Genomic DNA, 15,250 nt, shown 5'->3' on the forward strand with positions numbered 1-15,250 from the left:
AAATGATAGTCTCCTCAACACTCAACACTCTCTCACTGATTTGCATTTGGTGGAAAGAAGATTTGAGTGGAAAGCAACTTGGAGAAGGCATGTTCTGATGGTTGGAATGGAATATCTTGACCTCAACACATGAGTTGGTGGTTCTCTCTCAGAAAATATATGTTGGAAGTGTAGGCATGTTCTGATGGCTCTCTCCATGAAAGAAGAGTGAGTGGAGGGGTATATATAGCCTCCACACAAAATCAATGTCGGTGTCAAAACCAGCGGATCTCGGGTAGGGGGTCCCGAACTGTGCGTCTAAGGCGGATGGTAACAGGAGGCAGGGGACACGATGTTTTACCCAGGTTCGGGCCCTCTTGATGGAGGTAAAACCCTACGTCCTGCTTGATTTATTCTTGATGATATGAGTATTACAAGAGTTGATCTACCACGAGATCGGAGAGGCTAAACCCTGGAAGGTAGCCTATGGTATGACTGTATGTCGTCCTACGGACTAAAACCCTCCGGTTTATATAGACACCGGAGGAGGCTAGGGTTACACAAGGTCGGTTACAAAGGTGGAGATATACATATCCGTATTGCCTAGCTTGCCTTCCACGCCAAGTAGAGTCCTATCCGGACACGAGACGAAGTCTTGAATCTTGTATCTTCATAGTCCAACAATCTGGCCAAATGATATAGTCTGACTGTCCGGAGACCCCCTAATCCAGGACTCCCTCAGTAGCCCCTGAACCAGGCTTCAATGACGATGAGTCCGGCGTGTAGTATTGTCTTCGGCATTGCAAGGCGGGTTCCTCCTCCGAATACACCACAGAAGAATTTGAATACAAGGATAGTGTCCGACCCTGCAAAATAAGTTCCACATACCACCGTAGAGAATAATATTTCCACAAATCTAATCTGCTGACACGTTTTGGCAACATGACATTATGCCATGGCCCGGTGTTTATTCGAACCGTTTCCTTTAACTAGCCCCGCAAATAACGCGAGGCAGTTTCTTGACACATCTTGTCAAAGCAGAGATCATGTCCCCCTTATTACGGGTTTCTCATCAATATGGGCGTGGGTAACCCAACTGCGCCATCGATTACGGTGCTTGGGGATAAGCGAGTTTACCAGGCTAGTGGGGGCACATAGTTTCGGCCGCCCTTATAAAGGGACAAGGTTTAACCTTTTTCTACCCACGCCTTCTTCCTCCTTGCTCATCCATTCTTGCGCACTCGAGATCCAACACCCAAGTTCACATCCTTCCCCTCAACCTTCTCCAAACATGTCCGGAGTGGGAGGCAAATGGATGGCTTCCTCCATTACGAAGGGACACATCAAGAAGCTGCGCGGAGCCGGATACTTAGCCGCGAATATCGCGCATCGGCTGCCCGCCGCGGGGCAGATCGTCCCTACCCCGAAACTTCATGAGAGGGTAGTTTTCCTCCACCACTTCCTTTGTGGACTGGGGTTTCCCCTCCATCCATTCATCCATGGTCTCATGTTCTACTACGGGTTGGACTACCATGATCTGGCCCCGAACTTCATCTTCAACATTTCGGCGTTCATCGTCGTGTGTGAGGCTTTCCTCCGCATCCGGCCCCACTTCGGTCTGTGGCTGAAGACCTTCAATATCAAGCCGAAGGTGGTGGGAGGCCAACAAGCAGAATGCGGCGGAGCCATGGTGGGCAAGATGCCCAATGTTATATGGCTCGAAGGCTCCTTCGTGGAGACCATAAAGGGGTGGCAATCGGCGTGGTTCTACATCACCGAGCCGCGCGACACCAACTGGGTGGCGACCCTGAGTTTCGATCCGAAATCCTCACGTGGCTCACCTCCTGAAAAGAGAAGGGCCTGTCTTGGGGTTCATTGGTGGAGCTGGACGGACTCCAGAAGTGTATCCGGAATATGGCAAGCAAAAAGCTCAAGCTTGTCAACATAGTACACATGCTCATCCGCCGGATCCTCCCATGTCAACAACAGGACTTCAATTTGTGGGAGTTCGACCCGGCCCAGCACCAGACTCTGAGCGAGCTCTTCGACACAACGCATAAGGACGTCTGGAGGGTGCTATTCAAGGGCGCCGAGGTCCCTCCCTCTCTCACCGAGGACCGCGGGCTAAGCGCGAAGCGCCCATCGCATTCGGTGAGTTCTATAAATCCGGTAGGATATTTTACTTCCCCTAGCTTAATCATGTGCGGGGTCTGAGCTCCACGCCTTTGACAGGACTGGGTGGGGACGTCGGGGCAGATTAACTGTCCGGCCCCTCTGCTCGAAGACACCGCGGACGCTCTCCTGACGAAGATGCTGACTCCGGCTCCTTACAAGGTGCCGGAGAAGACCAAGAAGGCCAAGGGAACCCGAAAGAGTTCCCGACTCCAGGTGTTATCGGACTCATTGTCTGATAACTCCGCGACGCACTCCTCCCCCGAAGACGAGGAGGAAGATGAAGATGCTCCCCCTCCAGTCGGGGGAGACAAGAAAAGGAAGGCCGCCCCAACCGGGGGGGCCGAAGGGTCCAAGAAGGGAAGGACTCTCCTTCCTGACTACTCCACCACCGCCGCCGAAGGCGAAGACGAGTGGCTGCTCAGGGCCAAGCCCCTGGCAAAGTCGTAAGTATTCGGATGCCAGAGTAATTCATAGCATACCTTTGTCAAACTGCTTCATCTAACGCTGAATTATGATTATGCAGGCCGCCACGAGCCTGTATCGACGTATCGTCGGACGGCTCCCTGGGCTCGTCGGATATGGATAGCGATCCACTTCCTACCGCCACCTCCCCTTGCCCTACGGACAACGCCGAGGTATTGTCTCAAGAGGCACCGGAGGCGCCTCGAGGCGACCTTCTGGATTCCGGGAGCAGAGGGAGCAAGGCTCCCGAGGGCTCCGAGTTCGGCCCTCAGCCGAACACCGCGCCGGAACCTCCAGTGGTTCCGGACTCAGGGAGGCGGCCTCCTTCCAAAAGGGGCAAGACGCCTGCGCCGGTGACCTCTGTCCATCCAGAGGCACCGGACAATCTGCTGGGAGCGCTTCGCAGCGCTTCCATCGACGAAGAGCACCGCACTATTATGAGTGAGGTGATCCAGAAGGTTCAGTCCGCCAAGAGCGGACTGACATAAGCCTGTGCCAGCCTTCTGACAGGCTTTGAGGTAAGTATTTGAAATATAGGAAAAATATTACCGCATAGACAGTAGCCCCTGATGCTCTGTTCGGTGTTCACAAAGAAAAGACGAACATAGGATCAAACAAGATCACAGGAGTCTAATATAAGTATGTCTATATGCATACTAAAGGCCTCTGCATATTTAATAGTCCTATCCTCAAATAGAATCATTAAAGAAGCAAACATATGCAAACAATGCAAACATAACAGCAATCTGCCTAAACAGGATAGTCTGTAAAGAATGCAGCAACATCCATACTTCCCTAGCTCCAAAAATTATGAAATAAAATTATCACTGTAGTAAATTTATCAGATCCTAATATTCAAAAGGTTTCAACATTTTATCACATTCTGACTTTTCTAGGGAATTATTGCAACAGCGGTAAACTTTCTGTTTTCAAACAGCAACATGTATACTTGTAACATAGGCATAGTAAAGGCTATCAATGCCACTTTTATTGAAATAAAAGATGCAAAACATTGTTCTAAATAACAGAAAGCAAATCCTAACAAAATAAATTGATGCTCCAAGCAAAACACATATCATGTGGCGAATAAAAATATAGCTCCAACTAAAGTTACCGATGAATGAAGACGAAAGAGGGGATGCATTCCAGGGCATCCCCAAGCTTAGGCTCTTGGTTGTACTTGAATATTACCTTGGGGTGCCTTGGGAATCCCCAAGCTTAGGATCTTTCCACTCCTTATTCCATAGTCAATCGAATCCTTACCCAAAACTTGAAAACTTCACAAGACAAACTTAACAGAAAACTCGTAAGCTCCCTTAGTATAAGAAAATAAATCACCACTTCAAGTTACTGTAATGAACTCATTCTTTATTTATATTGGTGTTAAACCTACTGTATTCCAACTTCTCTACGGTTTATAAACTATTTTACTAGCCATAGATTCATCAAAATATGTAAACAACACATGAAAAACAGAATCTGTCAAAAACAGAACAGTCTGTAGTAATATGAATCAAACATATACTTCTTGGACTCATAAAATTCTAAAATAAATTGTGGGACCTGAGGAATTTATCTGTTAATCATCTTAAAAAAGAATTAACTAAATATCACTCTCCAAATAAAAATGGCAGCAATTCTCGCGAGCGCTAAAGTTTCTGCTTTTTGACAGCATGATCAACAAGACTTTCCCCAAGTCTTCCCAAAGGTTCTACTTGGCACAAACAATAATTAAAAGCATAGAACCACATGTAAACAGAGGCTAGATGTATTATTTATTACTAAACAGGAACAAAAATCAAGGGACAAAAATAATATTGGGTTGCCTCGATTGCAAGATCTAAAGATATACCTTCAAGCGCTAACCTCCCCGGCAAAGGCGCCAGAAAAGAGCTTGATGTCTACTACACAACCTTCTTCTTGTAGACGTTGTTGGGCCTCCAAGTGCAGAGGTTTGTAGGACAGTAGCAAATTTCCCTCAAGTGGATGACCTAAGGTTTATCAATCCGTAGGAGGCGTAGGATGAAGATGGTCTCTCTCAAGCAACCCTGCAACCAAATAACAAAGAGTCTCTTGTGTCCCCAACACACCCAATACAATGGTAAATTGTATAGGTGCACTAGTTCGGCGAAGAGATGGTGATACAAGTGGTATATGGATAGTAGATAATAGTTTTTGTAATCTGAAAATATCAAAACAGCAAGGTAGCAAGTGATAAAGTGAGCGTAAACGGTATTGCAATCATAGGAAATAAGGCCTAGGGTTCATATTTTCGCTAGTGTAAGTTCCCTCAACAATACTAACATAATTGGATCATAAAACTATCCCTCAACATGCAACAAAGAGTCACTCCAAAGTCACTAATAGCGGAGAACGAACGAAGAGATTATGGTAGGGTACTAAACCACCTCAAAGTTATTCTTTCCAGTCAATCCGTTGGGCTATTCCTGTAGGTGTCACAAACAGCCCTAGAGTTCGTACTAGAATAACTCCTTAAGACACAAATCAACCAAAACCCTAATGTCACCTAGATACTCCAATGTCACCTCAAGTATCCGTGGGTATGATTATACGATATGCGTCACAAAATCTCAGATTCATCTATTCAACCAACACAAAGGACCTCAAAGAGTGCCCCAAAGATCTACCGGAGAATCACGATGAAAACGTGTGCCAACCCCTATGCATAGGTTCATGAACCCGCAAGTTGGTCACCTTAACATACATCAAGTGGCACGCAGTATCCCATTGTCACCACAGATATCCACGGCAGGACATACATCAAGTGTTCTCAAATCTTTAAAGACTCAATCCGATAAGATTACTTCAAAGGGGAAACTCGATTCATTACAAGAGAGAAGAGGGGGAGGAGAAACATAAGATCCAACTATAATTGCAAAGCTCGCGATACATCAAGATCGTATCATCTCAAGAACACGAGAGAGAAAGATAAACACATAGCTACTAGTACATACCCTCAGCCCCGAGGGAGAACTACTCCCTCCTCGTCATGGAGAGCACCGGGATGATGAAGATGGCCACCGGTGAGGGATTGCCCCCTCTGGCAGGGTGCCGGAACGGGTCTAGATTGGTTTTCGGTGGCTACGGAGGCTTCTGGCAGCGGAACTCCTGATCTATGTTGCGTTCTGGAAGTTTTAGGTCGCGTAGGTATATATGGGTGCAGGAGGTACGTCAGGGGAGCCACGGGGGCCCCACGAGACAAGGGGGCGCGCCCTAGGGGGGAGGCGCGCCCCCCACCCTCGTGAGTACCTTGTTCCTTCCTTGACGTAGGGTCCAAGTCCATCGGGTGTGTTTCCTTCCAAAAATAACTTCTCCAGTTGATTTCATTCCGTTTCGACTCCGTCTGATATTCCTTTTCTTCAAAACACTGAAATAGGCATAAAACAACAAATCTGGGCTGGGCCTCCGGTTAATAGGTTGGTCCCAAAAGTAATATAAAAGTGGATAATAAAGCCCAATAATAACCAAAACAGTAGATAATATAGCATGGAGCAATCAAAAATTGTAGATACGTTGGAGACGTATCAATATCATGTTCACCATCCACACTTGTGGGGGAACCTCTTCTGTCCTCTGGTGTTCGGCTGCCGGGGCTCCTCCTCGTCCTCGCTATGTGACCCCTTATCTTTGTTTTCGGCATTTAACTTGCCGGCCTGCTTGAACACCCAATAATCCCTGTTGGTGTGGTTGGCTGGCTTGTCGGGGGTGCCGTGTATTTGGCACGAGCGATCGAGTATACGGTCCAAACTGGACGGGCCCGGAGTGCTTCTTTTGAATGGCTTTTTCCACTGACCGGGTTTAGAGCCTTTGAATCCGGCATTGACTGTTGTGTCCTCGGTATTGTCGCTGTTAATGCGGCGCTTATGTTTGTTGTGACGTGACCTGCCATTGCCCTCCTTGGTATCCGAAGTACCATGGTTCTTTGATATGTTATTGCTGTGAGCCAGCCAGCTATCTTCTCCCGCACAAAAGCGGGTCATGAGTGTTGTGAGAGCTGCCATAGATTTCGGCTTTTCCTGGCCAAGGTGTCGGGCGAGCCACTCGTCGCGGATGTTGTGCTTAAAAGCTCCTAGGGCCTCTGCATCCAGACAGTCAACGATTTGATTTTCCTTTGTTAGGAACTGTGTCCAGAATTGCCTAGCCGATTCCTCTGGCTGCTGAATTATGTGGCTCAAGTCATCGGCATCTGGGGGTCACACGTAAGTGCCCTAGAAGTTGTCGAGGAATGCGGCTTCCAGATCATCCCAATAGCCAATGGACTCTGCTGGCAAGCTATTGAGCCAATGCCGAGCTGGTCCTTTGAGCTTGAGTGGGTGGTATGTAATGGCATGTAGATCATCCCCGCGGGCCATGTGGATATGCAGGTGGAAATCCTCGATCCATACCGCAGGATCTGTTGTGTCGTCGTATGATTCTATATTTACAGGTTTGAAACCTTCTGGGATTTGATGATCCGTTACTTCGTCTGTGAAGCATTGGGGGTGTGTGGCGCCTCTGTACTGGGCTATGTCGCGACACAGCTCGAACGAGTCTTGCCTGTTGTGTTTGGCCCGGCCGGACTTACTTCTACTGTATCCGGCGTGACGATTATCGTCTCGCATAGTGGCACGCCCTCGTGATCCGTAGATCAATACGTCTCGAAGGTCTGGCGTATTTCCCCATGCCTTTTTATTTGTATGGCGTCGGGGTGCAGGCTGAGCTTTTGGCTGGAATGTCTCTCTGTCGCGGCCACGAGGTGGCCGATCAGCCGCGTCATACGCCTGGGATGTAGGTTTCGGTGCTTCCTCCTCCAGTCAGGGTAGCAGCCTGCACTTTGGGTAACACTTGGAGGGGCGTTCGAGTTTATATTCCTTGGCCACCAGGACTTCAGTCCATCTGTCAGCTAGCAAATCTTGATCAGCTTGAAGCTGCTGCTGCATTTTCTTGAGGCTATTTGTCGTGGCTATAAGCCGGCGCTTTAAGCGCTCTTGTTCGACGGGATCCTTTGGCACGACGAATTCTTCATCATCGAGGCTTGCCTCGTCTTCGGAGGGAGGCATGTAATTATAATCGTCCACCTCTCCATCTGTCGCTCTCTCAGGAGGGCTGGCTCCTTCATCCTCCTGCTCTAAATCTTGCTGGAGGGGATTGTTGTTGTCTTCGGCACTATCCGGAGTGCTATTATCTCCGGTGCCGGTGTCACCACTTTTGCCTTGGTGGGACTTAGAGCTGCGCCGCTGACGCCGGCGCTTGGGTTGCTTTTGGAGGGGTCATCCTCCGTTGTCTCGTCGCCATTGCCTTCTTTGGGTGTATCCACCATGTATATATCGTATGATGAGGTGGCTGTCCAGTGCCCTGTGGGCAGTGGTTCCTCTTCGACTCCCGCATCGTTGTCCATACCGTCGATGTCTTCGGAGTCGAAGTCGAGCATGTCGGTTAAGTCGTCGACAGTGGCTACTAAGTGGGTGGTGGGTGGGCGGCGAATTTCTTCGTCATCCGCATCCCAATCCTGCCGGGCGTAGTTCGGCTAGGCCTCTCCTGACAAGGAGAGAGACCATAATGAGTTCAGTATGTCACCAAAGGGCGAGTGCTGAAAAATATCCGTGGAGGTAAACTCCATGATCGGCGCCCAATCGGATTCGACAGGAACGGGCGCAGGCGGCTCGGAGTCCATGGTCAGAGAAGGATCCGGCAGTTTGGCAACACGACTCTCGTGAAGGGTAAGGTCGATATTCGGCTCGATTGCTGCAGAGGATACGGCCTCCGTGACGGGGTCTATCCACCCGTCCACGGATGGCGGAACAAGCTCCGAATTAAGGGTCGGAGCGGCTGCCGGTGCGATTTCTCGAACACAGTCCGATGGTAGAGCTAAGTCGTACTCATCGTGACCGCGCGGTGCACAAGGCAGGGCCTCGAATCCATCGAAGATCAAGTCTCCGCGGATATCGGCCGTGTAGTTTAAGCTTCCAAACCTGACTTGGTGGCCAGGGGCGTAACTTTCGATCTGCTCCACATGGCCAAGCGAGTTGGCCCGCAGTGCGAAGCCGCCGAACACAAAGATCTGTCCGGGGAGAAAAGTCTCACCCTGGACTGCATCACTATCGATGATCGTAGGAGCCATCAAGCCTAATGGCGACGACACAGAGGAACTCTCAATGAAAGCACCAATGTCGGTGTCAAAACCGGCGGATCTTGGGTAGGGGGTCCTGAACTGTGCATCTAAGGCGGATGGTAACAGAAGGCAGGGGACACGATGTTTTACCCAGGTTCGGGCCCTCTTGATGGAGGTAAAACCCTACGTCTTGCTTGATTTATTCTTGATGATATGAGTATTACAAGAGTTGATCTTCCACGAGATCGGAGAGGCTAAACCCTAGAAGCTAGCCTATGGTATGATTGTATGTAGTCCTACGGACTAAAACCCTCCGGTATATATAGACACCGGAGGGGGCTAGGGTTACACAAGGTCGGTTACAAAGGTGGAGATATACATATCTGTATTGCCTAGCTTGCCTTGCACGCCAAGTAGGGTCCTATCTGGACACGAGACGAAGTCTTCAATCTTGTATCTTCATAGTCCAACAATCCAGCCAAAGGATATAGTCCGGCTATCCGGAGACCCCCTAATCCAGGACTCCCTCAGGTACCGACTCCGTCAAGGAATCCAAATTGGATGTGCTTCAAAGTCAACTTGACAAGTTCGAAATGAAGGATAGTGATGGTGTCGCTAAAATGTACTCTAGGCTTGCTCTCATCAGAAATGAGATTGTCGGCTTAGGAAGTGAAGAGATGACCGATAGATTCATCATCAAGAAGATTATAAGAGCCTTGGATGGAAAATATGATACCGTGTGTACATTGATTCAAATGATTCCCAACTACAAAGATCTCAAGCCAACAGAAGTCATTGGAAGAATTGTTGCTCATGAGATGTCACTCAAGGATAAGGAAGAGCTTCACAACAAGTCAAGTGGTTCTTACAAAGCCTCATGTGATGCTCCTACATCATCAAGTGAGAAACAAACCTTCAATGAAGAATTGAGCCTAATGGTGAAGAACTTCAACAAGTTCTACAAGAGTAGAAGCAAGGAAATAAGTTCCAAGTCAAGGTCCTACAATGAATAAAGATCTTCGAGTCATGAACGAAATTGTTATAATTGTGGAAGACTCGGACACTACTCCAATGAGTGTACGACTCCCTACAAAAGAAGAGAAGATTCACCCAAAAGGAGAAGTAGAAGAGAAGAATCACCACCAAGAGAGAGAAGGAGTAGAGATGACCGTTATGAACGAAGAACATCATAGAGAAGAAAGGATTCCGGAAGGAAGGACAAAACATCAAGGAGCTACACAAAATGAAGACATCAAGCTCATGTTGGTGACTAGGTATCCGGCTCCGACTCCGACAATCACTCTGAGATAAGTTATCACTCGAACTCCGAATATGCTCAAGATGAAGGTGTTGCCGGTCTAGCACTTGTGTCAACAAACTCCTATGACATATTTGACTCACCAAATGAAGGAATTGGAAGATGCTTCATGGATAAAGGCCCAAAGGTATCACACCCTGAGTAAGTTGATTTCAATAGTGATGAAGATGATTTGCTAGATGATGATGATTTACTTGTTGACAACTCTAGTGATGAAAACTATGATGAACTTGCTATTAATCATGCTAATCAAGAAAAAATGAATGATGATGATAAGAAGGAGATTGAGCGTCTAACTAAAGAACTAAACACTCTTAAGTTAGCTCATGAAACTAGCTTGGAAATCATCCAGAGCTTTTAAAGACTCATGAGAAGTTACGCTTCGAAAAGCTCAACCTTGAGCAAGAGCATGGGTTCTTAAAAGCAATCAATGATGATATTCGCAAGAAAATTTCTTCTTACATTTCCAAGCGTTTACTCTTGTCTACTTACATGCCACAAGTTAAATCTAGCAACAAGAGTAAGAAAGATTCTTCTTCTAGTAGTAACAATAATCATGCTAAATCCAATATTTTTGCTTCTAGTAGTTCTCTTGATTCCACTAATGATTCTCTTAGCCAAGTTATACTTGAGCAAGAAAATAGCTTATTGAAGGGAATTATAGAGAAAGGTGTTTATAAGAGCCTTGCCGGAAGCAAGCAATTTGAGGAAATTGTACGCAAGCAAGGAAGACACCGGAAGAATCAAGGTGTTGGTTTTGAACGGAAGTTCAATGCCAATGGAGTTGAGTGGGAAGAAGATCAATACCCCAAGACAAAGTTTGTTTCTCAACAAGAGAAGTATGATCCTACTTCTTTCCAAGGGACACAAGCTTAAGATGATCTTCCACCACAAGACCACAAGCTTCAAGAGGAGATTGATGCATTTGAAGAAGCTCCCAAGGCCTTGGTCAAGTGGGTTCCCAAGACTACATCAAGTTCTACTACATCAAGTACGACTATAACTCCAATGATTCCCATCAAGATGATGTGTATCCCGAAGAAGAAGAACTAGAGAGTTCTTGAGGGTGACTCCGCCAACATACTTCACTCATATCTTTTGGCAAGGACATGTGCAAACAACTTCCACATCTTGCACTAGTTCTAGGAGTCACAAACCCTCTTGTTGGTAAGACAAGGGACAAGGTAACCTAATGCTTTCATGGACATCATCTATGTGTACATCACTCTATGTCTATGGATATCCTTGTTTGTTCCTTGTGGGACTAACCCATGTAGGTATTGAAAGTGCAACTCACTCCAATGGATTGCTCCGAATGATCTACATCAAGATTGAGGCTCTAACTAAAGAAATAAACACTCTTAATTTAGCTCATGAAACTATCTTTGAAGATCATCGAGAACTTTTAAGAGCTCATGAGAAATTACGCTTTGAAAAGCTCAATATTGAGCAAGAGCATGAGTTCTTAAAAGCAATCAATGATGATCTCCGGAAGAAAAGTTCTTCTTACATTGCCTAGTGTTTACTCTTATCCACTTACATGCCTCAAGTCAAGTCTAGTAACAAGAACAAGAAAGATTCTTCCTCTAGCAGTAACAATGATCATGCTAAATCCAATATTGTTGCTTCTAGTAGTTCTCTTGATTCCACTAATGATTCTCTTAGCCAAGTTACACTTGAGCAAGAAAATAGCTTATTGAAGGGAATTATAGAGAAAGGAGTGTACAAAAGCCTTGCCGGGAGCAAGCAATTCGAGGAAATTGTGCGCAAGCAAGGAATGCACCAGAAGAATCAAGGTGTTGGTTTTGAACGAAAGTTCAATGCCAATGGAGTTGAGTGGGAAGAAGATCAATACCCCAAGACAAAGTTTGTTCCTCAACAAGAGAAGTGTGATACTTCTTTCAAGGGGACACAAGATCAAGATGATCTTCCACCACAAGACTACAAGCAAAAAGGCAAGGACAAGCTTCAAGAGGAAATTGATGCATTTGAAGAAGCTCCTAAGACCTTAGTCAAGTGGATTCCCAAGACTACTTCAAGTTCCACTTCATCAAGTACGACTACAAATCCAAGGATTCCCATCAAGATGGTGTGGATCCAAAAGAAGAAGAACTAGAGAGTTCTTGAGGGTGACTCCGCCAACATACTTCACTCTTATCATTTTGGCAAGAACAAGTGCAATCAACTTCCACATCTTGCACTAGTTCAAGGAGTCACAAACCCACTTGTTGGTAAGACAAGGGACAAGGTAACCTAAAAGTTTTCATGGACATCATCTTGTGTGTGCATCACTCTATGTCTATGGATATCCTTGTTTGTTCCTTGTGGGACTAACCCATGTAGGTATTGAAAGTGCAATTCACTCAAATGGATAGCTCCAAGTGATCTACATCAACATTGAGCATCCACATCTTCAACATCTACATGAAGTCATCATCGACAAAACCCAAGGTTAGTTCATCCCTCTTAGGGGGGATATCACATCTAGGGGGAGCTTTACTCTAATCAACTAAGCTAAAGCAACTCTAAAGGTGTGAGCACAACAATGCTTTATGTAAAAGTGGCAACCCCACTTGTGCTTAAACGACGAGTATGACCTACGGTCAAATGTTCTCATTTGACTCCTCAGGCAATATACTCATATATAGATGACCTAGTCATCGCCAATTTCCTGATAGATGCTAGAGTGTTTGTGCATCCTTTGTCACATATTTCATTTGCCATTTTATTGTGTGAGCATGTTGATTGCATATTTTACTCATTCGAGGACATCCACTTCTTCTTTCGGTTGTTTGGCGTTTTCTCTTTCGCCAAGTGGATGGACAAGAATGCCTAAGAACCTCCTATAGCTATATATGTTTTTCTCATCTCAAATTCTATTCATGCTACATCACAAAGTTTGATCAAGTCAGATTCGAACCACTCTATGTGAGGAGCACTCGGAGTCCCCGATTCTTCATAGACTTAAACTTCCAAAACCTCTTTGTGCATTTCGGTATGACCGAGTCATCCACTTCGGTCACACCGAGTTCACTAAGTTGATCTAGGTTTTCCATCTCGGTGCAACTGATTTGAACTTTTTGATCACACCGAGTTGCAGTAACCGCTTGCGATTCCGCATCTCGGTGCCACCGAGTTGTTCCACTCGGTCACACTGACAGGGTCGGGATATATAAACCCACGGGTGAGATTTTGGAAATTTCTTCAAAACCTCTCTGCCCGCGCGTGTCCTGCTCTGCCTCCTCGGGTCTTCGAATTATCTCCTCGCCACTAGCAACCTCCTGCCGCTCATTTCCATCACCGTCAATGGAATTCTGCTCCGCCGTTGTCGCCATAGCAAACTCCCGCCGAACTAGGGTATGGGTTCGACTCTTTGTGCTATTTCCTTACTCCGATTCGTAGCACATTGCTTTGCCATGATCTTTACCATGTATGAAAACAATCTATCCACAGAAAACATCCTTTAGGTTAGGTTTGATTCAAAAATTTAGGGTTTGGTTTCGACCGAACTCATCTCCGACCAACCGAGTTGTAGAAATTGGTCTCACCGATTTGGCTTAGGCCATTGCACATGCGTTTTTGGTCTGACCGAAAATTGCAAATCGGTGTGACCGAGTTCGATTCTCTGTGAAACCCTAGCAGTCTCGGTGCCGCCGAACTGTGACTCGGTGTGACTGAGTTCACTAGTTTAGGTTCCAAAAATTGCTTCGGTATCACCGAGTTTAACAAATCGGTAGCTCCTAAATGCTTTCTGTGAAGAACTAAAACTAAGTTTTTGAATCATTTGTTTTGCAAAAACTTTGCACTTTGTGATGCTCATCCATTCTACCTCATATATATCTATTCACAGGGTTTGTTATCAGTTTGATTGCCAAGATGTTTGACCAGAGTGACAGCTAGAACATGTCAGAAGAGCAAGTGCAATTGAGTGAGGGAACTAGTCCCTCAAGTACCTCAGATGATGGCAGCAGGAGCACTCCCAGTAATTTGCCAAAGGCATCCACCAGGTCAAGAAAGAAGAAAACCTCAGATTCTGAAGATGAGGACTATGTGGCTACTGAGGTGTAAGTCAGCTCCAAGAAGAAGGTGCTAAAGAAAGAGTGTGGCACAGCTGCAACAACTAAGCCAGGGTTGAACAAGAAGGCGCCTGCAAAAAGGATTCCTATGTATAAGGACAAAGCCTCCACTCAAGAAACTATGGAGTTCACTCTTGAACCCAAAGAGGCTGAAGATGGAGAGAAGAGGAAGGAGACGGTCAAGAAGACCACTGCCAGAGTCCTTGGGAGATCCTCCATGTTTAAAGATCCAGCAGAAGAAGAGGAAGAGGAAGAAGATGCTACACCGGCTCCAAGTCTCAGAAGCTTATGAGAGATGGTATCAAGTCAAGGGCTTCCACATCTAAGCCCAAAACTGCTCCCAAAGCTGCTGCTCAAACCACCAAGTCTAAGCCTAGGAGAAGCACCAGAAACATTCCTACATAAGAGTAGAACAAAGCCCCAGTGCCCGAAGTTGAAGAAGAGGATGATGAAGCCCTTGTGCTAAGAAAACTGAAACCCAAGATTCCAGACCACAATGATGCTCATCATGTGGCTGAGGACATGCATATCAGGAAGGATTCAGGACTGAGATTGTGGAGATAGACTAATCCCTATGCTGTGAGGAGGAGAACCACTGTTGACTATAGGTTCCACACAAAAGAACAACATGACTTCTATGAGACTATTCTGCTTGACAAGAAGCCAATTGTCTATTACATGAGATGGGTTGATTGGGAATACATAAAAAAATGAAGATCACTTCCCACATGTACAAGACAGCTTCAAAGCTTGTGGAGTTGATGAGTTTGTGGGTCAGAAGCTCACCAAATGGAATGATGAGCTAGTTATGCAATTTTACTCCACTGCTCATTTCTATCCAGATGGAAGGATAGTATGGATGTCTGAAGGTATGAGGTACCAATCAATTATTGAAGAATGGGCCAAGTTGATCAATGCCCCAGAAGAACATGATGATGATTTGGATGTGTATGCCAAGAAGAAGAAAGACCACAACTCTATGGCAAACATGTACAAAGAGATCCATGATAAAGCTTTGGAGACACACAAGCTTGGATCCGTACACTATTTGTTCTCTGGTCTACCCACTATTAACACCATATTAAGGCATACTTTGCTACCCAAGTCTGGAGATCACAAGATGATTAG

The sequence above is a fragment of the Triticum urartu genome, chromosome 5, assembly GCF_003073215.2.
Source record: "Triticum urartu cultivar G1812 chromosome 5, Tu2.1, whole genome shotgun sequence".
Lineage (NCBI taxonomy): Eukaryota > Viridiplantae > Streptophyta > Magnoliopsida > Poales > Poaceae > Triticum > Triticum urartu.